The sequence below is a fragment of the Pseudophryne corroboree genome, chromosome 3 (assembly GCF_028390025.1).
Source record: "Pseudophryne corroboree isolate aPseCor3 chromosome 3, aPseCor3.hap2, whole genome shotgun sequence".
NCBI lineage: Eukaryota > Metazoa > Chordata > Amphibia > Anura > Myobatrachidae > Pseudophryne > Pseudophryne corroboree.
This window is the reverse complement of record NC_086446.1, coordinates 201,837,290-201,858,719: the sequence shown is the minus strand read 5'-3', so window position 1 is coordinate 201,858,719 and position 21,430 is coordinate 201,837,290. Positions and strand designations below refer to the sequence as shown.

Here is a 21,430-nt window from a genome sequence, read left to right as displayed (position 1 = left end):
TCATTTTTATAGCCAAAACTCTGTATTAAATATTCTATAGTAGGTGAGGCAGTGCCTCCCCTGCTTATCTTTTCCAGACATCTCTGATCAAAACTCACCAAATTTCCATTTTCAGGAGTTTCTACTGCTGCACTGTGTATAATGCTTAGATGTACCCTTTGGCTCATATATTGCGTGTCCATCTGGCTCTGGTGCTAGCCAGTGCCTGCTGAGCCATTTAGCTCACTGCACGTCCTTGCTTAAAATGCCCCTGGTTACACTGTTACAAATGACTACATATAAATTGACAGTGGCCCATCCATAGTGAATAAAACATTATCTAGTATCACAAGATAAACTCAACGTATTAACAATTATGGCTATACAAAAAATAAAAACTAACTAAACTATTCATAATGCTAATAAAAAGTACCACAAAAAAATGAAAATAAAAAAATAAAAAATACGAAAAGTTACTGTAGATACTGGAACAGTGAACATCACATCAAACTATTTCATAATATTTTCTCATTTAAATCATTGGGTGTGACCATATTCAGTAGAATTACCTATCTTGCCTTGTACAATCATGTATGTAAAAGGAGACCGATTATAATCTCTTGTTTTCAAAGTTTGGCAAAAGTTTGGTCACAAGCTTTGCCTTTAATGGCTGCATGTATGGTCAGTTTGGATGCCCAAAGCAGGATTTTGGACGGGTTTAGCCGTTTTACAAGGCTGACAATTGTTTGGACGTCTAAAAAAGCCCCATTTGCACGGGATGTTTAGAAGCCCAAAACAATTGAAACGTCCCCAAACTTTGTCTTGCTGACATAATAGGAGCTGATACAATTGTTTTCTTAGTGCCCAAATGTATTGGGCATTCATTGGGGCTATTCAATTGTTGCCCCCATTGGGCACGCATTCCCCTTATGCGCGCCTATTAGTACCGTCTAAAAATACAGGTTGGGGCACTCAAACTCCAGTATGAGCATCCAAACCATTGAGTTAATGCAAATTTCAGCTTGCACCTTAAGAGACTGCAAACTGAAATATAAGCAACAATTGAACTGCTCCGTGGGGTGCAATCTAGTGGTAGCCTGGGAGACCAATTGAATCGACCCCTTAGATGCCCACAAGGATGTTTGATAATGTAAATGATCCACATATTACATGTCACTGCATGATAAATTGAAACGCTTTTACCACTTAAGGTGTGGTGGAATATGTTCCTATCTCCAATTATTTGCAAAATATATAATCTGCACAGATGATTTTTTTCGTAAATCCGTCCAACACGGAGTGAAATAGAACTTGGCTGGATCTGTCTATCCATGAACTAGGGCAGGACGGCGTGGGAATTGGGTGGTGAAAAGGTCATTGGCCATAACTGTTGTGACTTACAAGTGTGTCATGGGAGTGTTGTAGGCTTGTATCTAAAGCTCCGAGAGATTCCTAGTCCTGCGTACGGGGAAGGGAAGCCTTTTTCTGTCCTCTTCAACCTACCATTGGGCTTTTGAAAGTGTCAATACTAATAATGACTGTTGCAGCACTAGCCATAAAATGAATGGGCAGTAGGGGCAAATACTATTTTAACACACCTTAAAACAAGGATAAGGGAGCATTGACAGTTTTTAATAATTAAAATTTTAAATATTATAAAGAAAAAATATATATAGCATACATAAACAATTTAATAAAAGCAAGTTGCCTTCAATCAGCAAACGTAGAAATGGCTTAGTTGCTAAAAACCAGATTTGTGAAAGGACACACTGTTCCAAATGTGGACCCTGAGTTGGCAACAATTGTTGCAAGGTCTTATTGGCCACTTCAGCATTTATATTAAACAAGTGGCTAATAAGCCCTTGCAACAATTGTTGCCACATCAGGGTCCACATTTGGAACAGTGTCCATTCACAAATCTACTTTTTAGCAACTAAGCCATTTCTACGCTACAGCATGCACAGAAGGGCTAACAGGCCCAACACCCAGAAATCCGTCTACGCAAAGGGTAGCTCACATCGGGAGGGCTGTCCTTTGTGAATTACATTGCATTTATGAGTACATACCCAAAAGGTATGCAAGCGATGTGTGGCAGGATGTACCACATCACGGATGCGATGCTTAGTACATCCTGCCAATAGAGAGGGAGGCACAGAGAGAGGGGGCAAAGAGGACTTTAGCTGGTGTTTTAGGTGCGAAAAGCTTGATAATGTATGGGTGCCCAAAAGCAACTGAATTGCTATATTGAGTGCCAATTAATTAGCACTACATAAAAAACAATTGCCCCAGTGACAGATACAAATTACATAGAAATAACACAGCAATACATAGGGATGCAGTTGATATGCTGGCGGTCAGGATACCGGCGATGGTATCCCGACCGCTGACAATGCCACCAGCTGGGATGCCAGATAACAGTGCCTATTCCCACTTGGGGGTGTCCACGACACCCATAGAGTGGGAATAGAACCTCTGGCGAGCACAGTGGACCACCGTGCCCACTGCATGGTGAGTGCACTCGCCGCCCCCCCCCCCCCCCCCCCCAACGTTCCCACCAAACCCTGCCGCCAGCATTCTGGCAGCCGGGATCTCGGGGTTGAGATGATGACTTCTGGGACCTGACCGCCAGCATATCATCCCAACACCAGTACATACACTGATATTCTGTATATGACAGGGAGAATACAATACAATACAGGTGGACAAAGTGCTGGAAGGGGGGGGGCAGTGCGATGGGGGGACACTGGGCTGGATGGGAAGGTGGGCAATGAAATGGTGATGCCATGGGTATACTATGCTGCATGAGGGGTGCACTGTGACTGGACTGTCAGGGGGTTTTAGCAGGGAAGCAGTTAGGGCAGTCAGCAGATTGGAGAGGAAAGGGAAGGAGGTGTAGTGAAATGGGGGTGGGTGGGGGGACACTGATGTGCATGAGGGTGGGCACTGTGACTATACTGGCTGGGGAATTTCTAGGTTCAGGAGCAGTGAGAGGAGTGCAGTTGGCTGGTTGGGGAGGGAAAGGAGGAGACACTGGGCCGACAGGGTGAGAGACACTGGGATGGGGGGTAGTAATGGTGGGGGACACTGGCAGGGAGCACTGGCCTCGGGTTGCTGCTCCTGTCAATGCCTGGCCTAGCACATTGGCTGCAGCACCACACTATTATACAGCAGCCTGCTGAGCAGCCCCTTCACTCTGGCTGCTGGTAGGATCTGGCAGGCTGGTGTTTGTGAGGTGGCTGCCAGGGATCACTGTATCAAGCTGGAGGTGCGGTGTGGCCTGGTGGGCGGAGAATTAACAATGTTTTGGCCATTCCCGGCATCAGGCAGTCACCATCAGTGATACTGAGCTGTGAGGACAGAAGGCGGGGCTTTCCGGCTCCTCTCCAGCTCTGAGTCTCTCTGACTGTGACTGTATATTGAGGTAACATGTGATGGGGCCGGGACGGCTCCCGATTAGTGCAAGCTGGACATGAAGTTTAAAAAAAAACAAACACCTTCCAGTGAAATGTATCATAAATTACCGCCTGTCTGCGGTGGAAACTGGAAACTTGGAACTCGCCAGGCCCTAAGCGACTGCTTATGTCGCCTAGCAGAAAATCCGCCACTGGCGCAGTGTACCTCCTCTATATGCAGCCACTATTTGCTGCACTGCCACAATTAGGAGTCTCTTGATGAACACAGCAAAGCCTAAACAGCAGAATATTGCACAGCATTTGTCAGCATGCATTGAGTGCTATGGCGCCAAGTCCCGGGCTGCGGCACATTATATGGAATCCAACGCCAGGTAGACAACATTTGGCCTCGATGTGGACTTCGAGTCTGGCAGGAACACATAAGCCGCAGCTCTGGTGGACTCGGATCTCAATGTTCTAAGCATCTCGGATTCTGTGGCCTCTCATCTCTAAACTAAACTGCTTCGGAGGGTGATATTCAATTGTTTGAAAAGTCGGTTGGGTGTTTGTTTTTTCCTGTCTATTAGATAGGAAAAAACAGACACCCAACTGACTTTTCAAACAATTGAATACCCCCCAGAACATCATTAAACTTGTTCAGAACATTAAAATGTGTACCCACTCTTCGGACACAGTACTATTCCCAACAGATGTCCACTTGGCTAGTACTGTAGTAGTCATAGCATAGGGGGGTCACATGTTCTGAACTTGAACCTGAAACTAGTGGCAATTGAGGAATAAACTATCCTAATGTGAAGGTTTCATAAAAATAAAAAAAATAAAAGAACAATGTATAACTTTGCATTCAATCCACTATGATTACATTATGCAAACATCAAGGACCACTTGTCAATCTGTTACACACCTTCAACTATTATTTGCCATACATTGCTACATTTAATCTTACGTAAATCATCATTTTAAAAAAACAAGAAAATGTAAATAAGCCGTGCACAAGTCTATATAAAATACACATAAGCTATGCTAGCATTCAATTAAAAAAACAGATATATTTAAGTTTGGTGATAGTATTGCCTTATCTTCTGAAACAACAGATCTCAAACTCTGAAAAAAACCTCTCTTAGAACAAGAATTTCACATGAAATATTCCCAGCAATGAGGACATACTGCTACCACCTCACCAATTACCTTCAGCAAAATAATGTGTTAGCCTCGGTTAATTATAATAATTTACACTACTTTATACATGACATTCTGAGTTGTACTTTGTAAAATAATCTTCATGAAACCTCAAGTATTAAGTTATTGAAAAAGAGTTTCTGCTCACCAAACAACAGAGAACTTTTCTGCCTCCTGCCTCCTCTACTCTGTCCACAAGCAGCTCTGCCTCTGAGAATTACCTCTACAGGTGTTTCTGGTTAGGTTATCATTAGGATAAATCTGACACAAGACTTGCTGTGTCCTCAGCTAAAAATAATATATATATATATATATATATATATATATATATATAGCTAAAAATAATATTATATATATATATATAGCTAAAAATAATATATATATATATATATATATATATATAGCTAAAAATAATATATATATATATATATATATATATATATATAGCTAAAAATAATAAATATATATATATATATATATATATATATATATATATATATATATAGCTAAAAATAATATATATATATATATATATATATATAGTCCCGGCACTCCTCTATAGAGATGTAGACACTGCGGTGCCCTCCAAGAGGTATTACTTCGTATGCATGTAGAAAGAATAGAGGCGGCACTCACGCAGACTTTTGCAGGTGTAGAAAGGTCAGTTTAATATACCGACATGTTTCGGGGACTTGCCCCGTCCTCAGGGCCTGAGGACGGGGCAAGTCCCCGAAACATGTCGGTATATTAAACTGACCTTTCTACACATGCAAAAGTCTGCGTGAGTGCCGCCTCTATTCTTTCTACATATATATATATATATATATATATATATATATATATATATTAGTGATGTGCACCGGACATTTTTCGGGTTTTTTGTTTTGGTTTTGGATTCGGTTCCGCGGCCGTGTTTTGGATTCGGACGCATTTTGGCAAAACCTCCCTGAAATTTTTTTTTTCGGATTCGGGTGTGTTTTGGATTCGGGTGTTTTTTTAAAAAAAAACCTGAAAAACAGCTTAAATCATAGAATTTGGGGGTCATTTTGATCCCATAGTATAATTAACCTCAGTAACCATAATATCCACTCATTTCCAGTCTATTCTGAACACATCACACCTCACAATATTATTTTTAGTCCTAAAATTTGCACCGAGGTCGCTGGATGACTAAGCTAAGCAACACAAGTAGCCAACACAAACACCTGGCCCATCTAGGAGTGGCACTGCAGTGTCAGACAGGATGGCCGATTTAAAAAATAGTCCCCAAACAGCACATGATGCAAAGAAAAAAGAGGTGCACCAAGGTCGCTGGATGGCTAAGATAAGCGACACAAGTGGCCGACACAAACACCTGGCCCATCTAGGAGTGGCACTGCAGTGTCAGACAGGATGGCACTTCAAAATAATAGTCCACAAACTGCACATGATGCAAAGAAAAAAGGAGGCGCAATGAGGTAACTGTGTGACTAAGCTAAGCGACCCAAGTTGCCGACACAAACACCTGGCACATCTGGGAGTGGCACTGCAGTGTCAGACAGGATGGCCGATTTAAAAAATAGTCCCCAAACAGCATATGATGCAAAGAAAAAAAGAGGTGCACCAAGGTTGCTGTGTGGCTAAGCTAAGCGACCCAAGTGGCCGACACAAACACCTGGCCCATATAGGAGTGGCACTGCAGTGTCAGACAGGATGGCACTTTAAAAAAAATAGTCCCCAAACAGCACATGATGCAAAGAAAAAAAGAGGCGCAATGAGGTAGCTGTGTGACTAAGCTAAGCGACCCAAGTGGCCGACACAAACATCTGGCCCATCTAGGAGTGACACTGCAGTGTCAGACAGGATGGCACTTCAAAAAAATAGTCCCCAAACAGCACATGATGCAAAGAAAAAAAGAGGCGCAATGAGGTAGCTGTGTGACTAAGCTAAGCGACCCAAGTGGCCGACACAAACACCTGGCCCATCTAGGAGTGGCACTGCAGTGTCAGACAGGATGGCACTTTAAAAAAATAGTCCCCAAACAGCACATAATGCAAAGAAATAAAGAGGTGCAATGAGGTAGCTGTGTGACTAAGCTAAGCAACCCAAGTGGCCGACACAAACACCCTGCCCATCTAGGAGTGGCACTGCAGTGTCAGACAGGATGGCACTTCAAAAAATAGTCCCCAAACAGCACATGATGCAAAGAAAAATGAAAGAAAAAAGAGGTGCAAGATGGAATTGTCCTTGGGCCCTCCCACTCACCCTTATGTTGTATAAACAGGACATGCACACGTTAACAAACCCATCATTTCAGCGACAGGGTCTGCCACACAACTGTGGCTGAAATAACTGGTTGGTTTGGGCCCCCACCAAAAAAGAAGCAATCAATCTCTCCTTGCACAAATTGGCTCTACAGAGGCAAGATGTCCACCTCCTCCTCATCATCCGATTCCTCACCCCTTTCATTGTGTACATCCCCCTCCTCACAGATTATTAATTCGTCCCCACTGGAATCCACCATCTCAGGTCCCTGTGTGCTTTCTGGAGGCAATTGCTGGTGAATGTCTCCACGGAGGAATTGATTATAATTCATTTTGATGAACATCATCTTCTCCACATTTTCTGGAAGTAACCTCGTACGCCGATTGCTGACAAGGTGAGCGGCTGCACTAAACACTCTTTTCGGAGTACACACTGGAGGGGGGGCAACTTAGGTAAAATAAATCCAGTTTCTGCAAGGGCCTCCAAATTGCCTCTTTTTCCTGCCAGTATACGTACGGACTGTCTGACGTGCCTACTTGGATGCAGTCACTCATATAATCCTCCACCATTCTTTCAATGGTGACAGAATCATATGCAGTGACAGTAGACGACATTTCAGTAATCGTTGGCAGGTCCTTCAGTCCGGACCAGATGTCAGCACTCGCTCCAGACTGCCCTGCATCAACGCCAGCGGGTGGGCTCGGAATTCTTAGCCTTTTCCTCGCAGCCCCAGTTGCGGGAGAATGTAAAGGATGAGCTGTTGACGGGTCACGTTCCGCTTGACTTGACAATTTTCTCACCAGCAGGTCTTTGAACCTCTGCAGACTTGTGTCTGCCGGAAAGAGAGATACAACGTAGGTTTTAAATCTAGGATCGAGCACGGTGGCCAAAATGTAGTTCTTTAATTTCAACAGATTGACCACCCGTGAATCCTGGTTTAGCGAATTAAGGGCTCCATCCACAAGTCCCACATGCCTAGCGGAATCGCTCTGTTTTAGCTCCTCCTTCAAACTCTCCGGCTTCTTCTGCAAAAGCCTGATGAGGGGAATGACCTGACTCAGGCTGGCAGTATCTGAACTGACTTCACGTGTGGCAAGTTCAAAGGGTTGCAGAACCTTGCACAACGTTGAAATCATTCTCCATTGTGCTTGAGTCAGGTGCATTCTCCCTCCTTTGCCTATATCGTAGGTAGCTGTATAGGCTTGAATGGCCTTTTGCTACTCCTCCATCCTCTGAAGCATATAGAGGGTTGAATTCCACCTCGTTACCACCTCTTGCTTCAGATGATGGCAGGGCAGGTTCAGGAGTGTTTGCTGGTGCTCCAGTCTTCGGCACGCGGTGGCTGAATGCCGAAAGTGGCCCGCAATTCTTCGGGCCACCGACAGCATCTCTTGCACGCCCCTGTCGTTTTTTAAATAATTCTGCACCACCAAATTCAATGTATGTGCAAAACATGGGACATGCTGGAATTTGCCCAGATGTAATGCACGCACAATATTGGTGGCGTTGTCCGATGTCACAAATCCCCAGGAGAGTCCAATTGGGGTAAGCCATTCTGCGATGATGTTCCTCAGTTTCCGTAAGAGGTTGTCAGCTGTGTGCCTCTTATGGAAAGTGGTGATACAAAGCGTAGCCTGCATAAGGAACGAGTTGGCGTTTGCAAGATGCTGCTACTGGTGCCGCCGCTGCTGTTCTTGCTGCGGGAGGCAATACATCTAGCCAGTGGCCTGTCACAGTCATATAGTCCTGAGTCTGCCCTGCTCCACTTGTCCACATGTCCGTGGTTAAGTGGACATTGGGTACAACTGCATTTTTTGTGGACTCTTTATCTGACGACATCTGTGTACATTTTCGGTATCGCATGCCTAGAGAAATGGAACCTAGATGGTATTTGCTACTGGGGACACAGTACCTCAATCAATTCTCTAGTTCCCTGTGAATTAACGGTGGATACCAGAAACACGTTTTTTACCACCCAGGCTGCCAAGGCCTGAGTTATCCGCTTTGCAGCAGGATGACTGCTGTGATATTTAATCTTCCTCGCAAAGGACTGTTGGACAGTCAATTGCTTACTGGAAGTAGTACAAGTGGTCTTCCGACTTCGCCTCTGGGATGACGATCGATTCCCAGCAGCAACAACAGCAGCACCAGCAGCAGTAGGTGTTACACTCAAGGATGCATCGGAAGAATCCCAGGCAGGAGAGGACAAGTCAGACTTGACAGTGACATGGCCTGCAGGACTATTGGCTTTCCTGTCTAAGGAGGAAATTGACACTGAGGGAGTTGGTGGTGTGGTTTCCAGGAGCTTGATTACAAGAGGAAGGGATTTAGTTGGCAGTGGACTGCTTCTGCTGTCACCCAAAGTTTTTGAACTTGTCAATGACTACTGATGAATGCGCTCCAGGTGACATATAAGGGAGGATGTTCCTAGGTGGTTAACATCCTTACCCCTACTTATTACAGCTTGACATAGGCAACACACGGCTTGACACCAGTTGTCCGCATTTCTGTTGAAATAATTCCACACCGAAGAGGGGATTTCTTTTTTGTAATTTGACCAGGCATGTCAATGGCCATATTCGTCCCACGGCCAACAGTTGTCTCCCCGGGTGCCTGACTTAAACAAACCACCTCACCATTAGAATCCTCCTTGTCAATTTCCTCCCCAGCGCCAGCAACACCCATATCCTCATCCTGGTGTACTTCAACAGTGACATCTTCAATTTGACTATCAGGAACTGGACTGCGGGTGCTCCTTCCAGCACTTGCAGGGGGCGTGCAAATGGTGGAAGGTACCACCTCTTCCCGTCCAGTGTTAGGAAGGTCAGGCATCGCAACCGACACAATTGGACTCTCCTTGTGGATTTGTGATTTAGAAGAATGCACAGTTCTTTGCTGTGCTTTTGCCAGCTTAAGTCTTTTCATTTTTATAGTGGGAGGATGAGTGCTTCCATCCTCATGTGAAGCTGACCCACTAGTCATGAGGAACATAGGAGAGGGCCTCAGCCGTTCCTTGCCACTCCGTGTTGTAAATGGCATATTGGCAAGTTTACACTTTTCCTCAGATGCTTTTAATTTAGATTTTTGGGTCATTTTACTGAACTTTTGTTTTCTGGACTTTACATGCTCTCTACTATGACATTGGGCATCGGCCTTGGCAGACGACGTTTATGGCATTTCATCGTCTCGGCCATGACTAGTGGCAACAGCTTCATCATGAGGTGGAAGTGAATCTTGATCTTTCCCTATTTTACCCTCCACATTTTTGTTCTCCATTTTTTAATGTGTGGAATTATATGCCAGTAATATATCAATAGCAATGGCCTACTACTATATATACTGCGCACAAAAACTTAAATGCACCACAGATATGGATGGATGGTATACTTGATGACACAGAGGTAGGTAGATCAGTGGCCTCCTGTACCGTACTGCTATATATTATATACTGGTGGTCAGCAAAATTATGCACTGTTCTACTACTGTATATATATTCTGTGCACAAAAACTTATATGCACCACAGGTATGGATGGATAGTATACTTGACAACACAGAGGTAGGTAGAGCAGTGGCCTACTGTACCGTACTGCTATATATTATATACTGGTGGTCAGCAAAATTATGCACTGTCCTACTACTGTATATATATACTGCGCACAAAAACTTAAATGCACCACAGGTATGGATGGATAGTATACTTGACGACACAGAGGTAGGTAGAGCAGTGGCCTACTGTACCGTACTGCTATATATTATATACTGGTGGTCAGCAAAATATGCACTGTCCTACTACTGTATATATATATATACTGCACACAAAAACTTAAATGCACCACAGGTATGGATGGATAGTATACTTGACGACACAGAGGTAGGTAGAGCAGTGGACTACTGTACCGTACTGATATAATTCTGGTGGTCATTGGTCAGCAAAATTCTGCACTTTCCTCCTACTATATACTACAATGCAGCACAGATATGGAGCATTTTTCAGGAATATAACGTATAATACTGGTGGTCACTGGTCAGCAAAACTCTGCACTGTCCTCCTACTATATTATACTAGTGGTCCCCAGTCCCCACAATAAAGCACACTGAGCACAGATATTTGCAGCACACTGAGCACAGATATTTGCAGCACACTGAGCACGGATATTTGCTGCACACTGAACACAGAAACTGAGAGACCGGCAGCCACGTCCTCTCACTATCATCTCCAATGCACGAGTGAAAAATGGCGGCGACGCGCGGCTCCTTATATAGAATACGAATCTCGTGAGAATCCGACAGCGGGATGATGACGTTCAGGCGCGCTCGGGTTAACCGAGCAAGGCAGGAGGATCCGAGTCTGCTCGGAACCGTGCAAAAATGGGTGAAGTTCGGGGGGGTTCCGATCCCGGGGAACCGAACCCACTCATCACTAATATATATATATATTTTTATTTTATTTTTTTCTGTGATTTTTACAGACTGTTTATAAAGTAATAATCAGTAAAGCCATACAGTAGCTTATATTATAGTCAACATAATTTAGAGAAAAATCTTAGTTTGTAGTTTATCCCACTTGTCCTGATCTGGTAGAGCTCTGCAAAACTCCAAATAAATACTGAAATGCACTTGGAATACATCAGTCCCACAATGCTAGTGTCATTTGTTTTTTTATATTTGAACTAAACTATAATAATTAAAAACACTATATTAAAAAAAAATACTAGGTCATATAAACATAAAATAAAATAAAAATCCAATGTCTCGGGTCTATTGATCAAACTTTTTTTTTTATAAAATCATGTAGAAACTGAAGTTTCTGCATAATTTTATTAACTGCTGATATGTACTAATAGAATAATGCAGCAGAAGGCTAATTAGCACTACAAATCGCAGACACCATTATTATCAATGGGAACTACGATCTGACTTCTACTGGGTGTAGAAACTCTGACCAGCAAAGCTTTTTAGAGATTGGCCCTGTTACAGTACTTTACACCACCTTCAGCATACTTGCCTACCTGACCCTCTCCATGAGGGAGAAAATGCTCTGTTCCTGGACTTTCCTGGTAATGTATGATTGCCATCACCTGTGGTGAAACACCTTTCTTATCAATTAACTAGCGCACCACAGGTGATGGCAATCATACATTACCAGGAAAGTCCAGGAACAGAGCATTTTCTCCCTCATGGAGAGGGTCAGGTAGGCAAGTATGACCTTCAGATAGCATAAACCGCTTTAAGCCAGTGGAAAGTTAAGGTACATACATACGGTGCAATGTAACCTTACGATTTTGACAGTGTAAAAATTGTAATTAAAACTTAGTGCATATCGCTCCATGTGTACATCGCTTGTGATACTGATGCGCACTCCTGTGGGGTCGGTATCGTAAGAAAAGATAGACTGTGCAGGCAAGTCAATCTTGCCTATATTGTGTACAATCTAGTACATAGTATAGTCAAATGTGGCACTTAAAATCTCACAGAGTCAAAATCTCAAGTAAGGATAGTCAATATCGGTGGTTCAGGGCTCCGGGGAGTTCAGGGGAAATCCCAGAGTCAACATCGGAGATAGTCAGTATCTCACCATGTGTATGCACCTTTACTTGCAAGAGAGCTCTTACCATCCCTCTCCTGCAGCCTCAGGCCAGTTCTAGAGATGACACTGTACATAACGTAGTGTCAGAGTTCCCTGGAAGAGAACCTGCGAGTTAACTTTAGAAAATAGCAGTGACATTTTTATACAGAATGAAATTGTATGATATGAATATAAATAGTAAATAATTACAGCAATACTGCGATTATTAACACATACTGTAGGTCCCTCAGTCTTTTTTAATTGGAAGCTGCCATGATGATGTCTTTTGTAGTTGGTAAAACTATTTCTTTAATACTGAGAGCAAATTCAATTTCAATATAAATTTACTGTTCTGCTTTTTTATTTTTTATTTTTATCTTTTTATTGAATTACTAGCTGTTCTACCCGTTCTTTGCACGGGAGTTTCTGATTTTCACGGTTGTAAATATAAATGAGTGTTTAAGGCTTGGTAACTCTTTAGAGATGTAAATTTGAGACTTTTTAATGTAAGTAAATATTAATCCATGGTTCTTTGTGTTAGCCAAAGAACACCCGTAGCAGACACGGCAAAAAAGTGACAGGACCATTTTTGTAGTTTATTAAATTCTACACACTGTAGGTGCAATCCAAATTTTTATGCAATTGTCCGTTTGGGCGTTACCATTCAGGCAACACAAGTCACACATCTGTAACGACATCATTATGTCAACCTCCTTTTCAACCCCTATAGGGGAGGTTTATTAAAATTCTAATTGCATAGTTTTCCTATTTCCCACCTGCGGAATACCTATTTTAAATTTCATCTTCCTAACATATCGGTAGGGAAGAGAATTAGTGATCAGTGAGTCAGTCAGTCAGTCAGTCAGTCAGTGAATGAGGGCTTTTGCATGTGTATATATATATATATATATATATATATATATAAATATAAAAATAACAATATATATATATATATATATATATATAATTCATCCAAAGTACGGCACTCAGCGGTCTTTCTCAATAAATAATGATTTTAGCAGCAACTTGTAAAGCAACGTTTTGGCTTTATTTAGCCTTTTTCAAGCAGCATAATCATAACAAGACAGTGATATATGTGATTGTTAAATACCCTTACCTCCACACATCGCGTCTCAAGCTCCCTCCCGCATCCGGACACGTCATTTCCGGCTTCCGGTGCATCAGAATTCTCCTGCCGCACACAGATCACTGTGTGCTGTCATGGCAACGCGCTGTTGTTTACAACAGCCCAGGCAGCCCTGTTACCTCATCAGTGATGGCTTGCAAGGAACGCAGCAATTCCCCGGGGCCAGTGTGTATAACGGCCTGCTGTCAGCGGGATCAGGAACATTCAAACACCTGGTGTGGAGATTACACACCATATGTAAAAATAAACAATACATTTAAAAACACAACATAAACATTAAAAGCAGATGAGTACTCAGTTTACACTAAACAATAGAAGTAAGACAGATTATGAATGATGATGTACAATACAGGATGACACTCAAAATTAAGCAGCATGATATCTGGTATTGTGTATGCCCATTTAGAAAAATACACTTAAATTCAGGTAATCATTTAACCCTTTAGGCTTCACTGTTTCTAATAAGTGGATCCACTTGGCTTTACACTCTATTACTTCTATTGTTTAGTGTAAGCTGAGTACTCATCTGCTTTTAATGTTTATGTTGTGTTTTTAAATGTATTGTTTATTTTCACATATGGTGTTTAATCTCCGCACCAGGGGGTATATTTACAAAGATTTGTGTTTTGGCCGTTTTGAAGGGTGTTTGAACTCGAATGGTATCGGGTGCATTTTACTGCAACTTTTTGAATCCTGATACGATCATTCACTAAGCTGCCGAGTTTTGCACAATCGTTTTTTCCGATGTCGACACAAACACCTGGCCCATCTAGGAGTGGCACTGCAGTGTCAGACAGGATGGCACTTCAAAAAAATAGTCCCCAAACAGCACATGATGCAAAGAAAAAAAGAGGCGCAATGAGGTAGCTGTGTGACTAAGCTAAGCGACCCAAGTGGCCGACACAAACACCTGGCCCATCTAGGAGTGGCACTGCAGTGTCAGACAGGATGGCACTTTAAAAAAATAGTCCACAAACAGCACATGATGCAAAGATAAAATGAGGTGCAATGAGGTAGCTGTGTGACTAAGCTAAGCAACCGAAGTGGCCGACACAAACACCTGGACCATCTAGAAGTGGCACTGCAGTATCAGACAGGATGGCACTTAAAAAAAATAGTCCCCAAACAGCACATGATGCAAAGAAAAAAAGAGGTGCACCAAGGTCGCTGGATGGCTAAGCTAAGTGACCCAAGTGGCCGACACAAACACCTGGCCCATCTAGGAGTGGCACTGCAGTGTCAGACAGGATGGCCGATTTAAAAAATAGTCCCCAAACAGCACATGATGCAAAGAAAAAAGAGGTGCACCAAGGTCGCTGGATGGCTAAGATAAGCGACCCAAGTGGCCGACACAAACCCCTGGCCCATCTAGGAGTGGCACTGCAGTGTCAGACAGGATGGCACTTCAAAATAATAGTCCACAAACTGCACATGATGCAAAGAAAAAAAGAGGCGCAATGAGGTAGCTGTGTGACTAAGCTAAGCGACCCAAGTGGCTGACACAAACACCTGGCCCATCTGGGAGTGGCACTGCAGTGTCAGACAGGATGGCACTTCAAAAAATAGTCCCCAAACAGCATATGATGCAAAGAAAAAAAAGAGGTGCACCAAGGTTGCTGTGTGGCTAGGCTAAGCTAAGCGACCCAAGTGGCCGACACAAACACCTGGCCCATATAGGAGTGGCACTGCAGTGTCAGACAGGATGGCACTTTAAAAAAATAGTCCCCAAACAGCACATGATGCAAATAAAAAAAGAGGCGCAATGAGGTAGCTGTGTGACTAAGCTAAGCGACCCAATTGGCCGACACAAACACCTGCCCATCTAGGAGTGGCACTGCAGTGTCAGACAGGATGGCACTTCAAAAAAATAGTCCACAAACAGCACATGATGCAAAGAAAAAAAGAGGCGCAATGAGGTAGCTGTGTGACTAAGCTAAGCGACCCAAGTGGCCGACACAAACACCTGGCCCATCTAGGAGTGGCACTGCAGTGTCAGACAGGATGGCACTTTAAAAAAATAGTCCCCAAACAGCACATAATGCAAAGAAATAAAGAGGTGCAATGAGGTAGCTGTGTGACTAAGCTAAGCAACCCAAGTGGCCGACACAAACACCTGGCCCATCTAGGAGTGGCACTGCAGTGTCAGACAGGATGGCACTTCAAAAAATAGTCCCCAAACAGCACATGATGCAAAGAAAAATGAAAGAAAAAAGAGGTGCAAGATGGAATTGTCCTTGGGCCCTCCCACTCACCCTTATGTTGTATAAACAGGACATGCACACGTTAACAAACCCATCATTTCAGCGACAGGGTCTGCCACACAACTGTGGCTGAAATAACTGGTTGGTTTGGGCCCCCACCAAAAAAGAAGCAATCAATCTCTCCTTGCACAAATTGGCTCTACAGAGGCAAGATGTCCACCTCCTCCTCATCATCCGATTCCTCACCCCTTTCATTGTGTACATCCCCCTCCTCACAGATTATTAATTCGTCCCCACTGGAATCCACCATCTCAGGTCCCTGTGTGCTTTCTGGAGGCAATTGCTGGTGAATGTCTCCACGGAGGAATTGATTATAATTCATTTTGATGAACATCATCTTCTCCACATTTTCTGGAAGTAACCTCGTACGCCGATTGCTGACAAGGTGAGCGGCTGCACTAAACACTCTTTTCGGAGTACACACTGGAGGGGGGGCAACTTAGGTAAAATAAATCCAGTTTCTGCAAGGGCCTCCAAATTGCCTCTTTTTCCTGCCAGTATACGTACGGACTGTCTGACGTGCCTACTTGGATGCGGTCACTCATATAATCCTCCACCATTCTTTCAATGGTGACAGAATCATATGCAGTGACAGTAGACGACATTTCAGTAATCGTTGGCAGGTCCTTCAGTCCGGACCAGATGTCAGCACTCGCTCCAGACTGCCCTGCATCAACGCCAGCGGGTGGGCTCGGAATTCTTAGCCTTTTCCTCGCAGCCCCAGTTGCGGGAGAATGTAAAGGATGAGCTGTTGACGGGTCACGTTCCGCTTGACTTGACAATTTTCTCACCAGCAGGTCTTTGAACCTCTGCAGACTTGTGTCTGCCGGAAAGAGAGATACAACGTAGGTTTTAAATCTAGGATCGAGCACGGTGGCCAAAATGTAGTTCTTTAATTTCAACAGATTGACCACCCGTGAATCCTGGTTTAGCGAATTAAGGGCTCCATCCACAAGTCCCACATGCCTAGCGGAATCGCTCTGTTTTAGCTCCTCCTTCAAACTCTCCGGCTTCTTCTGCAAAAGCCTGATGAGGGGAATGACCTGACTCAGGCTGGCAGTATCTGAACTGACTTCACGTGTGGCAAGTTCAAAGGGTTGCAGAACCTTGCACAACGTTGAAATCATTCTCCATTGTGCTTGAGTCAGGTGCATTCTCCCTCCTTTGCCTATATCGTAGGTAGCTGTATAGGCTTGAATGGCCTTTTGCTACTCCTCCATCCTCTGAAGCATATAGAGGGTTGAATTCCACCTCGTTACCACCTCTTGCTTCAGATGATGGCAGGGCAGGTTCAGGAGTGTTTGCTGGTGCTCCAGTCTTCGGCACGCGGTGGCTGAATGCCGAAAGTGGCCCGCAATTCTTCGGGCCACCGACAGCATCTCTTGCACGCCCCTGTCGTTTTTTAAATAATTCTGCACCACCAAATTCAATGTATGTGCAAAACATGGGACATGCTGGAATTTGCCCAGATGTAATGCACGCACAATATTGGTGGCGTTGTCCGATGTCACAAATCCCCAGGAGAGTCCAATTGGGGTAAGCCATTCTGCGATGATGTTCCTCAGTTTCCGTAAGAGGTTGTCAGCTGTGTGCCTCTTATGGAAAGTGGTGATACAAAGCGTAGCCTGCATAAGGAACGAGTTGGCGTTTGCAAGATGCTGCTACTGGTGCCGCCGCTGCTGTTCTTGCTGCGGGAGGCAATACATCTAGCCAGTGGCCTGTCACAGTCATATAGTCCTGAGTCTGCCCTGCTCCACTTGTCCACATGTCCGTGGTTAAGTGGACATTGGGTACAACTGCATTTTTTGTGGACTCTTTATCTGACGACATCTGTGTACATTTTCGGTATCGCATGCCTAGAGAAATGGAACCTAGATGGTATTTGCTACCGGGGACACAGTACCTCAATCAATTCTCTAGTTCCCTGTGAATTAACGGTGGATACCAGAAACACGTTTTTTACCACCCAGGCTGCCAAGGCCTGAGTTATCCGCTTTGCAGCAGGATGACTGCTGTGATATTTAATCTTCCTCGCAAAGGACTGTTGGACAGTCAATTGCTTACTGGAAGTAGTACAAGTGGTCTTCCGACTTCGCCTCTGGGATGACGATCGATTCCCAGCAGCAACAACAGCAGCACCAGCAGCAGTAGGTGTTACACTCAAGGATGCATCGGAAGAATCCCAGGCAGGAGAGGACAAGTCAGACTTGACAGTGACATGGCCTGCAGGACTATTGGCTTTCCTGTCTAAGGAGGAAATTGACACTGAGGGAGTTGGTGGTGTGGTTTCCAGGAGCTTGATTACAAGAGGAAGGGATTTAGTTGGCAGTGGACTGCTTCTGCTGTCACCCAAAGTTTTTGAACTTGTCAATGACTACTGATGAATGCGCTCCAGGTGACATATAAGGGAGGATGTTCCTAGGTGGTTAACATCCTTACCCCTACTTATTACAGCTTGACATAGGCAACACACGGCTTGACACCAGTTGTCCGCATTTCTGTTGAAATAATTCCACACCGAAGAGGGGATTTCTTTTTTGTAATTTGACCAGGCATGTCAATGGCCATATTCGTCCCACGGCCAACAGTTGTCTCCCCGGGTGCCTGACTTAAACAAACCACCTCACCATTAGAATCCTCCTTGTCAATTTCCTCCCCAGCGCCAGCAACACCCATATCCTCATCCTGGTGTACTTCAACAGTGACATCTTCAATTTGACTATCAGGAACTGGACTGCGGGTGCTCCTTCCAGCACTTGCAGGGGGCGTGCAAATGGTGGAAGGTACCACCTCTTCCCGTCCAGTGTTAGGAAGGTCAGGCATCGCAACCGACACAATTGGACTCTCCTTGTGGATTTGTGATTTAGAAGAATGCACAGTTCTTTGCTGTGCTTTTGCCAGCTTAAGTCTTTTCATTTTTATAGTGGGAGGATGAGTGCTTCCATCCTCATGTGAAGCTGACCCACTAGTCATGAGGAACATAGGAGAGGGCCTCAGCCGTTCCTTGCCACTCCGTGTTGTAAATGGCATATTGGCAAGTTTACACTTTTCCTCAGATGCTTTTAATTTAGATTTTTGGGTCATTTTACTGAACTTTTGTTTTCTGGACTTTACATGCTCTCTACTATGACATTGGGCATCGGCCTTGGCAGACGACGTTTATGGCATTTCATCGTCTCGGCCATGACTAGTGGCAACAGCTTCATCATGAGGTGGAAGTGAATCTTGATCTTTCCCTATTTTACCCTCCACATTTTTGTTCTCCATTTTTTAATGTGTGGAATTATATGCCAGTAATATATCAATAGCAATGGCCTACTACTATATATACTGCGCACAAAAACTTAAATGCACCACAGATATGGATGGATGGTATACTTGATGACACAGAGGTAGGTAGATCAGTGGCCTCCTGTACCGTACTGCTATATATTATATACTGGTGGTCAGCAAAATTATGCACTGTTCTACTACTGTATATATATTCTGTGCACAAAAACTTATATGCACCACAGGTATGGATGGATAGTATACTTGACAACACAGAGGTAGGTAGAGCAGTGGCCTACTGTACCGTACTGCTATATATTATATACTGGTGGTCAGCAAAATTATGCACTGTCCTACTACTGTATATATATACTGCGCACAAAAACTTAAATGCACCACAGGTATGGATGGATAGTATACTTGACGACACAGAGGTAGGTAGAGCAGTGGCCTACTGTACCGTACTGCTATATATTATATACTGGTGGTCAGCAAAATATGCACTGTCCTACTACTGTATATATATATATACTGCACACAAAAACTTAAATGCACCACAGGTATGGATGGATAGTATACTTGACGACACAGAGGTAGGTAGAGCAGTGGACTACTGTACCGTACTGATATAATTCTGGTGGTCATTGGTCAGCAAAATTCTGCACTTTCCTCCTACTATATACTACAATGCAGCACAGATATGGAGCATTTTTCAGGAATATAACGTATAATACTGGTGGTCACTGGTCAGCAAAACTCTGCACTGTCCTCCTACTATATTATACTAGTGGTCCCCAGTCCCCACAATAAAGCACACTGAGCACAGATATTTGCAGCACACTGAGCACAGATATTTGCAGCACACTGAGCACGGATATTTGCTGCACACTGAACACAGAAACTGAGAGACCGGCAGCCACGTCCTCTCACTATCATCTCCAATGCACGAGTGAAAAATGGCGGCGACGCGCGGCTCCTTATATAGAATACGAATCTCGTGAGAATCCGACAGCGGGATGATGACGTTCAGGCGCGCTCGGGTTAACCGAGCAAGGCAGGAGGATCCGAGTCTGCTCGGAACCGTGCAAAAATGGGTGAAGTTCGGGGGGGTTCCGATCCCGGGGAACCGAACCCACTCATCACTAATATATATATATATTTTTATTTTATTTTTTTCTGTGATTTTTACAGACTGTTTATAAAGTAATAATCAGTAAAGCCATACAGTAGCTTATATTATAGTCAACATAATTTAGAGAAAAATCTTAGTTTGTAGTTTATCCCACTTGTCCTGATCTGGTAGAGCTCTGCAAAACTCCAAATAAATACTGAAATGCACTTGGAATACATCAGTCCCACAATGCTAGTGTCATTTGTTTTTTTATATTTGAACTAAACTATAATAATTAAAAACACTATATTAAAAAAAAATACTAGGTCATATAAACATAAAATAAAATAAAAATCCAATGTCTCGGGTCAATTGATCAAACTTTTTTTTTTATAAAATCATGTAGAAACTGAAGTTTCTGCATAATTTTATTAACTGCTGATATGTACTAATAGAATAATGCAGCAGAAGGCTAATTAGCACTACAAATCGCAGACACCATTATTATCAATGGGAACTACGATCTGACTTCTACTGGGTGTAGAAACTCTGACCAGCAAAGCTTTTTAGAGATTGGCCCTGTTACAGTACTTTACACCACCTTCAGCATACTTGCCTACCTGACCCTCTCCATGAGGGAGAAAATGCTCTGTTCCTGGACTTTCCTGGTAATGTATGATTGCCATCACCTGTGGTGAAACACCTTTCTTATCAATTAACTAGCGCACCACAGGTGATGGCAATCATACATTACCAGGAAAGTCCAGGAACAGAGCATTTTCTCCCTCATGGAGAGGGTCAGGTAGGCAAGTATGACCTTCAGATAGCATAAACCGCTTTAAGCCAGTGGAAAGTTAAGGTACATACATACGGTGCAATGTAACCTTACGATTTTGACAGTGTAAAAATTGTAATTAAAACTTAGTGCATATCGCTCCATGTGTACATCGCTTGTGATACTGATGCGCACTCCTGTGGGGTCGGTATCGTAAGAAAAGATAGACTGTGCAGGCAAGTCAATCTTGCCTATATTGTGTACAATCTAGTACATAGTATAGTCAAATGTGGCACTTAAAATCTCACAGAGTCAAAATCTCAAGTAAGGATAGTCAATATCGGTGGTTCAGGGCTCCGGGGAGTTCAGGGGAAATCCCAGAGTCAACATCGGAGATAGTCAGTATCTCACCATGTGTATGCACCTTTACTTGCAAGAGAGCTCTTACCATCCCTCTCCTGCAGCCTCAGGCCAGTTCTAGAGA

The 21,430-nt window shown here is 43.6% G+C and overlaps 1 long non-coding RNA gene across 1 annotated transcript in view; it reads right to left on the bottom strand.

Moving 5' to 3' along the window:
• Window positions 1-4,805, bottom strand: part of LOC135057594 (uncharacterized) — a 452,598-nt gene extending 447,793 nt beyond the window's left edge. The window contains exon 1 of the long non-coding RNA XR_010244227.1: window positions 4,720-4,805. This is a non-coding gene — a long non-coding RNA (uncharacterized LOC135057594). The remainder of the gene's footprint in view (window positions 1-4,719) is intronic.
• Window positions 4,806-21,430: the final 16,625 nt, after the last annotated feature.